This window comes from Callorhinus ursinus, unplaced genomic scaffold, assembly GCF_003265705.2.
Source record: "Callorhinus ursinus isolate GAN/ISIS: 27379988/994484 unplaced genomic scaffold, GSC_fseal_2.0 scaffold5, whole genome shotgun sequence".
NCBI lineage: Eukaryota > Metazoa > Chordata > Mammalia > Carnivora > Otariidae > Callorhinus > Callorhinus ursinus.
The window spans coordinates 51,397,216-51,409,301 of record NW_027397067.1 but is presented as its reverse complement, the minus strand read 5'-3'; the positions used below and the strand labels follow the sequence as shown (position 1 = coordinate 51,409,301).

At 44.4% G+C, this 12,086-nt stretch overlaps 1 protein-coding gene across 2 annotated transcripts in view; it reads right to left on the bottom strand.

Moving 5' to 3' along the window:
- The window catches only part of OXR1 (oxidation resistance 1), a 460,340-nt gene extending 451,580 nt beyond the window's left edge, over positions 1-8,760 (bottom strand). Inside the window, exon 1 of one of the 2 annotated variants that reach the window (XM_025870990.2) lies at positions 8,629-8,760. The gene's annotated coding sequence lies outside the window, so the exon portion shown is untranslated. The remainder of the gene's footprint in view (positions 1-8,628) is intronic. The other variant, XM_025870992.2, reaches the window with a different exon arrangement.
- Between the last annotated feature and the right edge of the window lie 3,326 nt (positions 8,761-12,086).

The following is a 12,086-nucleotide window of genomic DNA, read 5'->3' as shown; positions in this document are numbered from 1 at the left end:
TCGGCGGGAAGCCTGCTTCTCCCTCTCCCACTCCCCCTGCTTGTGTTCCCTCTCTCAATGTGTCTCTCTCTGTCAAATAAAATCTTTAAAAATATATATATATAAAGATTTAATAAATTAACCTTTTTGGAATATTTTGCTAGCTGCCTATATGTAGAAATTTGTCGACATTAAGAATTGTTTGCAGCATAAATCCTATCCTCCACATCCACTACAATTTGGCTGTGGATGTAGGGCCAGTGGTCAGCAAGGTCACCCGTGATCCAAGGGATAAATCATTAGACATTAGATCATAATATGAAATAATAATAACTTACATAATGACAGCTAATCTTGACATTTTGAGAAAACAATGATCTATGACCAAGTGTGTAATGTAAGGAAATATATTAATTTGTTTCTTTAACAAACATTTATTTGTTTTTTTTAAGATTTTATTCATTTATTTGAGAGTGAGCGAGAGGGAGCGGGAAAAGCAGACTCCCCGCTGAGCATGGAGCCCGATGCGGGGCTCAATCCCAGGACTTCGGGATCAGGACCTAAACCAAAGGCAGACACTTAACCAACTGAGCCACCCAGGCGCCCCAACAAACATGTTTATTTCTAACAAAACATGAATCTCAGTGTCTACCCATCTAGTCTAATGATGTATAATTAAGAACAAGAGCTAATATACATTGGCTTCTTTTAATCATGAAGATTCAGATCTATTCAGCAGTGGAGAAGGGAGAATTCTTTAGACTTTAACCATGACGTGGATGAAATAAAACCATGACTCCAACATTTTTCTTTAGGGCTGAATAATAACGCAAGTGCTGTAGTGGCCCCTTCTTGTTTTTCTGCCTAATATAGAATCCTCCTTCTCCTCAAAACAAACTCCCACCTTTCTAACAGGAAAACATACCTCCCAACCAGCCTATACCATCCTTCTGGCCACTGTGATTTAGAATAGGCTCTTTACCTAATTGGAGCCAGCAAGAAGGAGGGGGATGTTTCTTGGGATTTCTGAAAAGAGCAGCTTCTTCTTTCTTCTGAAAGGGCTATGAAAGATTTTCCCCTTCACTAGATTTGAGCCTGGGAGTATGAAGCCCTACAAGCTTCTGGAAGCCATCTTAGAACCCCAAGAAGAGAGCCTGTCAGAAAGGGCACCAACACTCAGGAAGGGGAGCTAAGAAACTGCAATGGGAAAACAAAGAACTTGTCACTTGGTATAGACCCTGGTCCAGGTCCTACCTGGAGACACAGTCCCCTCCCATACTCAGTTGCATAGTTATGAAGACTTTTTTTTTTCTCAAGTCACTTGAAATCAGGTTTTCTGATTCTTGACAATAAAAGAATCCGAACTGATTCAAGTATAAACGATGACTTTCAAGGGCAAGGCTGAAATATGGTAGGATTAGCAGCATACAAGGACAAAGGGTGCTAGGCATCATGCTAAGATCTTTATTTGTTTATCTCACTCAATCACAACAAAAATCATACTCATAATCTGGTATTTGATAGGTGTGATTCTCAAAAGTTAGGAGAAACTAGAAAGCCGCACGGTTTGCCCAAGTTTTCACAGCCACCAATTAAAAAACAGAGATTTGAATTCAAGTTTGTCTGATTCTAAAGGGAATGTTCTTTCAAAGTTGCCATCTGTCCTGGTTTCCACTTTTAAGTCTTTTGTTAATTGCAAATTGATTATATATCTTCACCATAAATTACAAATAAGACAGCATACATAATATAACTTACAATTTGCAAAGTACCTCTAATGCATATGGGTTTTTACATTTTTATTGAATCGGAAACTCTTTTCAAGAAACCACAATGGCAACAGCACTGAACTGATAAAAACAACAACAACAACAACAAAACTATGACCTTTAGCATCAGAACCACCGGAAGGGCCAATCTTCAATGTTCTGATCATAAATAAATGTAACCTAGTTGAAGAATATTATCCATAGTGGTATTTTTGGTTCTTAGATACCTTTACCTAAAACTCTACTTATGTTAACCCCAATTAGGAAAAAAAATAAAGATGTACTTGATCAATTTGATCATTTAGGTGAACAGCTAAGTTGAACTATACAAATTCAATTAGAGATCCATTGATGATTTTTGCCTATAGAAAACCTGGAATATAGCAACGGAAAAGAGAGGGTCTTCAAATAAATAAGCAGCTTTAAATAAATAGAAGAAACATGGATTTAACCAAGAAAATAAGTGTGCTATTAAGGTGGAGAAGGTTTGAATAGAAACTTAAAAAAAAAATGTAGACTCAGGTGAAATGATGCAGTGACTGCTAAACTTGAGCAAATCACTTTATAATCCTGAATCCCCAAGACCTCATCAGTTAAAAGAAGACATCAGATGACTTAATCCCTTCCTAATCTATGATCCACTCCATGGCCCTTTTTCATCTCCCTTTGCTCACCAATGACCTTTCTGACTCCATATGCTCTTTGCTCCCCCCTTCCTGGACAGTAGTCATTTAAACTCTAGCACTAGAAGGATGTATAAGCACCACCACCACCCCTATTTAATAGGCACCTCCACTTTTAAAAATATTTCTTCTAATCCTATCATGAACTCTACAAGAAAAAAAATTATCACCATTTCAAAAATGAAGAAGTTGGAGCTCCATGAAGTTAAAAAAAGTTCATCTAAAGTCACAAAACTACTAAGTAGAAGGGCCAGATTTGACTGCAAAGTTCTTGATCCTAATCTGCTGTAGCTCTTTCCTCATAATGGGTGGTTAGCATTCCGGCTCATCAATTGGTGTTTTCCAAATATATCAATTGATTCTCAAGCCTGGTCACAACAGTGGTTCAAATCAAAATTGTCAAAATCAGGCCTTGGTCAGTGGGGTCTCAGACCAATGTCAAGTAGCATCATGTCCCTGTGTACCACAGGCTGCTGTCAGCACCTGCGACTGTGTTCCTATGACAAATAGCATGTCTCTTTCACCTTCTGTAAGAGAACAGACAACTCTAAATCACAAAATTAGAAAGGACTGTATCAGTATCAACTTAGCCCAGTATTCTGATTCTAAATGACATCACATTATAAATATTAAAGAGATAGAAGAGACATGCTATTTATAATGAAGGCTGAAAGCCTCAGGAGATGTTCTGGGCTTTTTGTTTCTTAAGATGAATAAGTGTCTATACACAAAAATAAAACCTTCCACAGGCAGGTTGCCTATTTCATGCATTGCTATTGTTCATCCTTAACAATAATAAACTAAAATGGAATAAAAAGCAGAAACTCTCTTTGCCTTTGCCATAGCATAAATTTCAAAATCCTGCTTCTGCTGTTGTTCTTGAGTTCAGCAGGGGCAACATATACCGTGTGATAAAATTCTCTGCCTTCACACTACTCTTCTTTCAACTGGGATGATAACTGACATGCCACAATGAACAGCGAGTTTGTTTTTAAGTAATGGAACTGCCATATTATTTAATTTTCCCCCAAATAAAGCATTGGTATTACCTAGTATGTGGAACAACAAAAATACTTAGTTCTATAATCTTTCTATTAGTCACCTCAAAATAGTGACATGACATGCTCAATCTTTGAAGGTGTGTATTCAAAGCCTTTGTTGCAAACATCATTAGGACAGAATTGATTTCAAATTCTGCTTCATTCTAACCATCATACCAGCCATCCCACTGCCTTCTTCCACCATGAATATCAGCAGTATATAAGGGCACACATCTATTCAACAAGTAACTGCAGGGAAGGAAACCATTTATCCTTGTTCAGATGTCAAACAAAATCAATAACCACTTCCTAAAGAAAGAAAAAGGGAGGCAAGAACTGACCTTTTTCACCTCAAATTGCTCATGCCCTCTTTGTCTAGTTTATACAGAGATCCACGTAAGCTTCCCCTCTAAATATTTGTGTTCAGAAGTATTTTCAAGAATTAGGCTATATCTCTATAATTGCTCCAAATTTCATGAAAATGAATAACCATCCTGTGTTTCTTTACAGACAATTTTAAAGATGTATATAAAATATGTGCATTCTCTAAATGAACTTAGTTTTGAAACTGGTTGAAATGCACATGGCAGCTTGACCCTGAAAATGCAATAGTCCCAGTGCCTACAACAGGACTTGCTACCATTGAATTTACAAATGCTTGTTGAATTTGTAATACATGATTCTCATTGGTTCAAATCATATCCGTGAGCTTTCATATAGTCTAATGACAGGTACACTCTTCCAACACCAGTGTTGCTCACACTGAAGTTCTATTTTCCTAGGTTCTTTAAACATTCCCCTGGGAAAGAGGAAGCCTTCCTAACAGCAATTGAACAAACAACTGAAAAAGCAATTCAAACATGCAACCAGAGACACTGAGGTTGTCTTTGTGGAAAACAAGGGCTCTCCCACTGCCTTTTTCCAAGAGAGACACCAATCTTTATTCCACATGGAAGCAGGAAAGAGCTTGTGTTTGTACACACAGGAGAGAAGGAGGGATTACTGGGGACCCCAGAGACTTAACAGGAGTATGAAGTCTCTTCTGCTACAGAAACTCCTGAGGGACTGAGGGATGGCAATGGCTAAGAGTTAAGGGAACGGTTATTAGAACAAGAAGGGAAGTGAGCAGCCCTAAGGATCTCTATAGAATGAATTCTGAAATCAACCAACCAATCACCAAACAATGGGGGGGAGGAGTGGGGAGAGAAGGTAAAAATAATGACTAAAGGGCGCCTGGGTGGCTCAGTTGGTTAAGCGACTGCCTTCGGCTCAGGTCATGATCCTAGAGTCCCAGGATCGAGTCCCACATCGGGCTCCCTGCTAAGCAGGGAGTCTGCTTCTCCCTCTGACCCTCTTCCCTCTCGTGCTCTCTATCTCTCATTCTCTCTCTCTCAAATAAATAAATAAAATCTTAAAAAAAAAAAAAATAATGACTAAATCTCTTTAGTTCCTCTAGGCATCCCTGTGATAAGGACAAAGCTTTTACCTTGTAAGTGTTCTGAGTTCCTGCACACAAGTGATATTAGAACTATTCCCTGATCTTATTACATTTATGAGTGTAAGCTATTGTTCCTTCTCTCTAGGCAAGAGTATTGTGCTACAAGCTAGAAAGGTTTGTTTCTCAATACTTGCCATGCTGTAGATTTAAAATTGAAACTAAATACATGAAAATCATAGGGGATTCTTATTTTCTTGTGTACATGTCTACAAACACTAAGGTTTCACTTTGGAACATTTTAAGAGGTTTCTAATAAAAATTCATCTAACACTTTTTCTCTGATTCTGTTCAATCCCTCACTACATGAAGAAATTACTAGTTGCAATCTTAATTAATTTTAATTTTAAAAATTTTAATTACATATGTTAAAGAGCAATTACCAAACAAGTTCAGTGAAAAAGACTGTAGCTAAACAGTTTTATCACTTGTTTTCATCAAAAATGTCTTACTCAGTTCATATGCATACTATACAACCTATCATCGTAGACATTCCCAATACATGTTAGGATTTGTTTTTAAGGCTGAAAAGAAGTTCTGCTAAAAGGAAACCTCTTTAATGTTAAAACAAGTGTTTTTGAACATGGGGCCATTTTGCAAAGAAAGCCTCTTAGTATCAACTACTCCTAATTTTCAAGATAAATTCCAATAGCAACATGTGAAAGTATCCTAACAAGAGTTGCTTTTAATTCTAATCATGTGCTGTTAAGGCAGGGTCTTTCAACTTCAGCATTGCTAACATTTGGAGTCAGTAATTCTTTATTGTGGGGGACTATCCAGTGTGTTATAGAATGTTAACATCCCTGGGCCTCTGCCCACAAGATGCTAGAGGCACCCCCTTCCCAAGTTGTGACAACCAAAAAATGTCTCCAGATGTTGCTGGCATGGGGGGTGGGGGCAGAGGCAAATCACCCCTGTAGAAAACCACTGTTCTAAGCCTATCAATAAGATACCCTGAGGTAACAGGTGATTTCTCTTCGTCCCTGACTAACATTTCTCTCTCTCATAGTTCTGCCTCCTCAAGCCATTTCACCACTTTTTTTTAATGCCTTTATCTTAGGGCAGCAGATTCCACTGACTATTCCTTAAAGCATACATGGGCTTAGGAAACAATCCTCCAGGAAAATTATTGTCAAAATATGCCCAAGGGTACAATCCTCTCTATTTCCACTGCAAGAGGTGAAGGATAGACAGGGAAGGGTTTTCTCATTTCACATTACATTTAACATCCTATGAATGAGGACTTCACCTCCACATGCTCATAAGTTTTTCAGGTGCCTAAATTCTGCCTTTTTGGGGGGGGGGACACACCCAAATCAATTTGCCCAACAATCACTCCTCCTTGACCCCCAAACAAACAAACAAAAAACCCAGGCAAACATACAAGGTTATGTTGTATCTGAAACAGCACTCCAGGGAAAACAGAATTAACAGCTAAAAATAGGCCATTTCACCACGTGTTCTAACAATAATCACTGGGGGGGGGGAAGTCCATGGTAATAGAAGCAGAAACTGACAGCACTGTCTTTATTCAAAGTCTCCACCTTTCCGATATCCAGAGTCATGGACATATTTCAAAAGGTACCTCTCAACAGTTACTGTACTAGAAACTGACAAAGCCACTGGCACATGCAATATGAGGACGTGCCGTGGCCATGAAGCTTGCTGTCCTCTTTGCTGTATCCCTCCACAGGTCAGTGATCACCCTGTAAAACAACCCATACCATGATGCTCATCACTTTTTCTGGAGTTCTCACTTCCCTTCATCTAAGTCTCCCCCTGCAATTTGGATGCGCGAACTATTTCTGGTGGTTTCACAACCACCTCGGAGCGCAGCCCTCTTAGGAATCCACAGACAGTAGGTACACTTCTCACTCTTCCTTTTTTGAGTCCTTCCACAGATGGTACAGGTTTCCAGAGTCACCTTCATCCTCATTTCCCCGTATCTGGTAAAGTCTCTCTAAAAATATGGCACCGACGACAGAACACAGAAAGCTGGATGGAGTCTGAGAAGGCGCAGACACGGTTACAGATCCCGCCCCCCCCCTCCCCGGTTTCCGATCCTGTATGCTGTAGACGCTTCTTTCATTCTTGCGGTTGGTGCGTGAAATCTTTCCGAGTCAAAGAGGCGTTTTTGCATAAAGCTTTTGGCATTAGACGCTTGTTTATTCTATTACCTGGTCTTTTTTCTTTTTAAGTTACATTTACATGTGGGAAACTCAGGGGAGACCCCTACTCTCGAAAACCCATGAGTGGTGGTCACTCTGCCGTGCTTCTCGGCCCCACTGGCCATTTGGAGCCATCACGCTTCCGGAGTCCGTGGGGCAACATCATCGCGTCACCTGCAGGGGCAGCAGAGTGGAACTGCGGACCCCCGGAGTGACGCCCCAAGTAAGGGACCGAGGATTCCGGAGCCCCTCTCTCCGCGGGACTCCTAGGATTCCCTCCCGCACGGAAGGGACAGCCGCCTCCTCCGGGTATCAAATCAGAGGACAAGACTGGAGCCAGGTTCGGGGTGTGCAGGGGACCGGGAAGAGGTTAGAAAGGAGCATCATTGGACGAGCAAAGAATGTGACCCTGGGAAAAGGAGATAGAAGAGACGTAGGAAAACACGTTTCCCTTAATCCCCTCCCCGTGCCGCCTGTGGATCCCAGGATCTCCTCGTCATGGAGACAGACTGCAGCAACAGACGCGACCCTGGGCTGGCAACACGCACACACTCGCGCACACACGCCCCGCCGCGAGTTGCACACTACAGACTTCTGCCTGACTTCCCAGCCCAAAACACCTCACCTCCCCGGCCAGACCACGGATTCCTATGTCCCAGAAGTAACACCACTCCCCTCCGCGCCCCCTGCAACACAACACATTCCGTCCGACTCTAGATTGCACCCAGTGGGGGCCGGGAACCACTTACGAGAAGCCCCGGCAGTTCCCCTGTAAATGACTGCCCTCCCGGCTGCCTGATCTGTCCAAATCGCCTACTAGCTCTCCTAGAGCAAGCCGCCCTGCCACCAAGCCAGGTAGGAAAAGGAGGAAGAGCCTGGGGTGCAAGTGAACCTCAGAGAACCGTTACTAAGTCAGTGTTCAGGGGACCGCACGTAGCCTCCAACCGTTTCCTGAGCCTTTCGGCTCCACCAGCGGCCCGGTTCCTCCGCCCGATCTCTGCACCGCTGCCCTCCTCCCCTTCACCCAAATCCCTCAACGATTTTCCAGCTGGCCCTTCCAGGCCACTTTCTGCATCCATCCTCTCTCCAGACGGTTCCCAACAGTGGCCTCCCATACTCACTCCAAAGACCTTGATTCAAGGCTGCCTCTCACCATTATTATATCGCCCTGAACCTAGCACTAATTCCCCAAATTATCCGGGTCCACTCATTTTCTCCGGAACCTCCTGTCCCTTCCACCAGTGTCCTTTGCTCTCGTTCAAATCCGCCTTCCACGCGCCCCACTTCCCATCCATCTTCCCTCTGCCCCTCGGACCAGGACACGCTCACCCCCTACCATACCGCCCATACTGCGCTCTCACGCCGCTCCCGCCCTGACCCCCGGAGACATCCCGCTTTCCCTCTGCGGCTCTTCTCAGGCGGGCGCCCGCACCCAAACCCAGCCTCCCCATCCCGCACCAGCACGCTCCCGGCCTGCCGGGTCCTTTCGCTCACCTCGCGGTCCTGCCCAAGTTGGCCCCCTCGGCCCCCGCCAGAGTCAGTTCAGCCCTCCTGCTCTGCCAGTGCCCCCGGCTCGAGCATCCCAGGGGCGGCCCACTATCAAATTGGCCAAGCGGCTAGCGGAGGCGCCGGGCATTCGGGGCAGCGGCTAGCCGCGCCTCCCGCCAGCCAACCCGGGCTCCCCCGGGCGCCGAGCCCTCGCCCCAACGCCCAACCACCTTACAAACTTACTTGCGGGTCACCAGGAGGGGGCTGCGGTGAGCGGCGGCGGGCCCCGCGGCGGCGAGTGCGCCCCTCTCGGCGGGGCTGGGCGGCGCGGCGCCGGCGCTGCGCTCCTGCGGCCGCGCGGTGAATGGGCTCAGCCTGACGCAGCCCGGCTCTGCCCGCGCCACCGCCGAGGCCGCCGAGCGCTTCCACACATGCTCAGTTTCCGGACCTGCCTGCGTGGACGCTACCAAGAGCGAGCAGCGGCGGGGGAGGCGGAAAGCAGCCACGGACTGGCGGCTGCGAGCCGGAGGCTACCACATTGGAAGCCAGGGAAGAAGACGGACGACGCGCTGCTAAAAATAGCTCCTGCGGAAACCGCGGCCCAGGCTTAAAGCGCCCCCTCCCACGCGCGTCCCCGCCTCCCGGAGCTCGGGAACCTGCGCTCGCTGCAGCGAAGGGGACCGGAGCGCGCGTCCTGTCGGGCCCCTGCCCGCACATCTCAAAGTTCCACCTTCACAGGCCCCCGAGGCTGCCCGGACTGGGGGCTCCCGCCTGCCGGGTAGCCCTAATTTCGGGTCTCGCCGAAGAAACAGAGGAAATTTGGGCTAAGGCGATGAAAAAGCTCCGCCACAACGAAATTGGCTCAGACTTCTGGAAAAAATAATTTTGGGGGGAATGTTTGGATTATTTAGAAGGAGGAAAGGGCGACGTTCAGCATCCCTAAAAGCTGCTAACGTGTAAACTTCTTTTCAGGGCGTTTATGACTCCTCGTTCTGCGGTATTTTGCGTATTCGTTGACACCCATCCCGATCTTGCTGGTTTTGTTGTTCTTGTTACCCGAACTGTAATTTCTTTACCTCCCGTTCTACCTCCAACCTTCCTCCTCCAACCGGGAGTTAAATTGCACAAAGAAAAAGGCGCAAACTGGAGATGGGTAGATTCTGCTGCCCGAACGGAACTGGAACCTGGCCGTTTGATAACCGTGCGCAGCCAGGGTTCTGCCTGTGGCCGAGCTCGGGCCGGGATATCTCTTCCTCGGTCTCCTGAGCATCCAACACTTTCAGCCTCGTGAACTCTCAAAGCCACCGACCTTGCAAATTCACTGTTTCCCAGCTATCGATTTTCAGTATATTCTACCTTCATTCCGGATACTATACTTTTGAAACTTTTCCGCTTTTAAACTGAGAGTTATAAATGTTTCCTGGGTCAAATTCCCGCCTTTTTCATTCACCCCTCACAACTACCCCGTAAGAGAATCATTATTATTCCAGTTTGACAGGTAAAAAACGTTGACGTTTAGAGATGCTCAGCTTTTACCTGGAGTAATAATGTAATGTTGAGCCCAGAGTCTGCCAAACTAGAAACTCCCATGGTATCTGCCTAATATACTCCCTGAAATCAATAGCTTTACCTGAGATAAAGGGTCAGGAAATTTAAGAATAATTCGCCGTGGAGTGCTAATAATTGCAAAATTATTAGCCGTGGAGTGCAAAATAATTGCAAAAAGCTTTGATTGGGAGTTTTGAGTGACTCGTTACATTTTTATTCCTTTATTCAGAGAATTTACTGGGAATCTTGTAAGAGCAATGATTTCACGTGGAATGTATTTTATACTATCTCACAGTTCAGTTTCTTTGCTAAGGCTACTTTCTTTTGCTGTTGTTACAAATTAGGGAGGTTTTGCTAACCCCACTAAGTAACTTGGGTGTGTTTTTCATAGAACTGTAGTGGTATAGATCTTTTTTTAAATTTTTTAAAAGATTTTATTTATTTATTGGACAGAGAGAGACCCAGCGAGAGAGGGAACACAAGCAGGGGGAGTGGGAGTGGGAGAAGCAGCCTTCCCGCTGAGCGGGGAGACCGATGTGGGGCTCGATCCCAGGACCCTGGGATCATGACGTCAGCTGAAGGCGTCCCTGTAGTGGTGAGTAAAAGTTGTCTTCCCTCCTGAGTTTCCTCCTTGCCTCCCCACTTAAAATTTTGTGTCGTGTCCAGCCCAAAATAGATGATCAATTACTGTTAGATCTTTTACTTGCTAGTTTTTAGCTCCTTAAGTCATTCTTCCTTTAAAACATGTCTCCAATAGATGGCATCTCCAGGATTAGAGCCACTTTGAAATGAGAACACCATTTTCCTAATTTTCCATGAGCGATTCACTGGGAAGATGAAAATGGAATTTCCTTAGGGCATCAATATGACTCACCCATTCCTTTCTGTAGGCAGTGAAAGAAGATGAAAAATATATCTTTACCCTAGTTGTTCTCCTCCTTTCTTTCTCAGTAATTAATCTTAAGGAGGTTAGGATTGACTGAATATCTTTATGCTACAGCATGCACACTAAACGTAATCATGAACTGGGCAGATTATGATTTGAAAATTTAGACTTTGATTTCCTACCTAAATATGTAATTCGAAAACATTGCGTACAGGACTCTTAATAGCAAATGACAGAAACTCAACTCCAGCCTAGGCAAACAAAGGAAATGCACTGGGGCATGTAACTCAGAAGTATAAAGGGTGGCGGGATTGAACCATGGCTTAACGGCATCAACAAGAGTATGTTTCCCTCTCTCACTTGCTGTCAGCGTTGCTTTCTGTGTTGGTTTCATTCTCCATCAGACTGTGTCCATAGTACAGTTCCAGCCCTACACAGATTACAAAGTTCTCGATCTTACAAAGAAAGCAAACCTTGTGCTCTGATGAGCAGATCAATCTTTGACAAAGGGCTCTGGTTGGATGCCCTAGGTTGCGCACATACCCTTGTGCATGGGGGAAGAAACCTCTCAAAAGAAAAGTATCCAGGCAGCAGAAGAAGGAGTAGGGGATGCTTGCAAGATAGAAATAATAGATATCCACCACAGCTATGTTTCTTCATAGGCAAAAAAGGACAGCAAGCTCCTGGTGGGATACCCTTTGGTTTGAGTTATTCAGAAATGAGCAAAAGAATAATAAAGCTTTGAAGTGATTTTTCTTATCTCCTTTTAGGCTCAGATGCTTTGATTTGCCTGCCTAAGGGTAGCAGTTAGTCTGCTTTTTGTTGCCTTTTCATCTTTATTTCAGGACCCTGGTTGTTTCCAAAGTACTGCCACTCATTAAAGTTTGCGAATGAGCCCCCAGTCAGCTGAGGACTCCAGTCCATAGTCTGTCTCTACAGGAAGAGGACATTTCCCATATTTTTTTTTAAATTGAAGTATAATTAATATATACTGTTCTATTAGTTTCAAGTATATAATATATTGACTCAA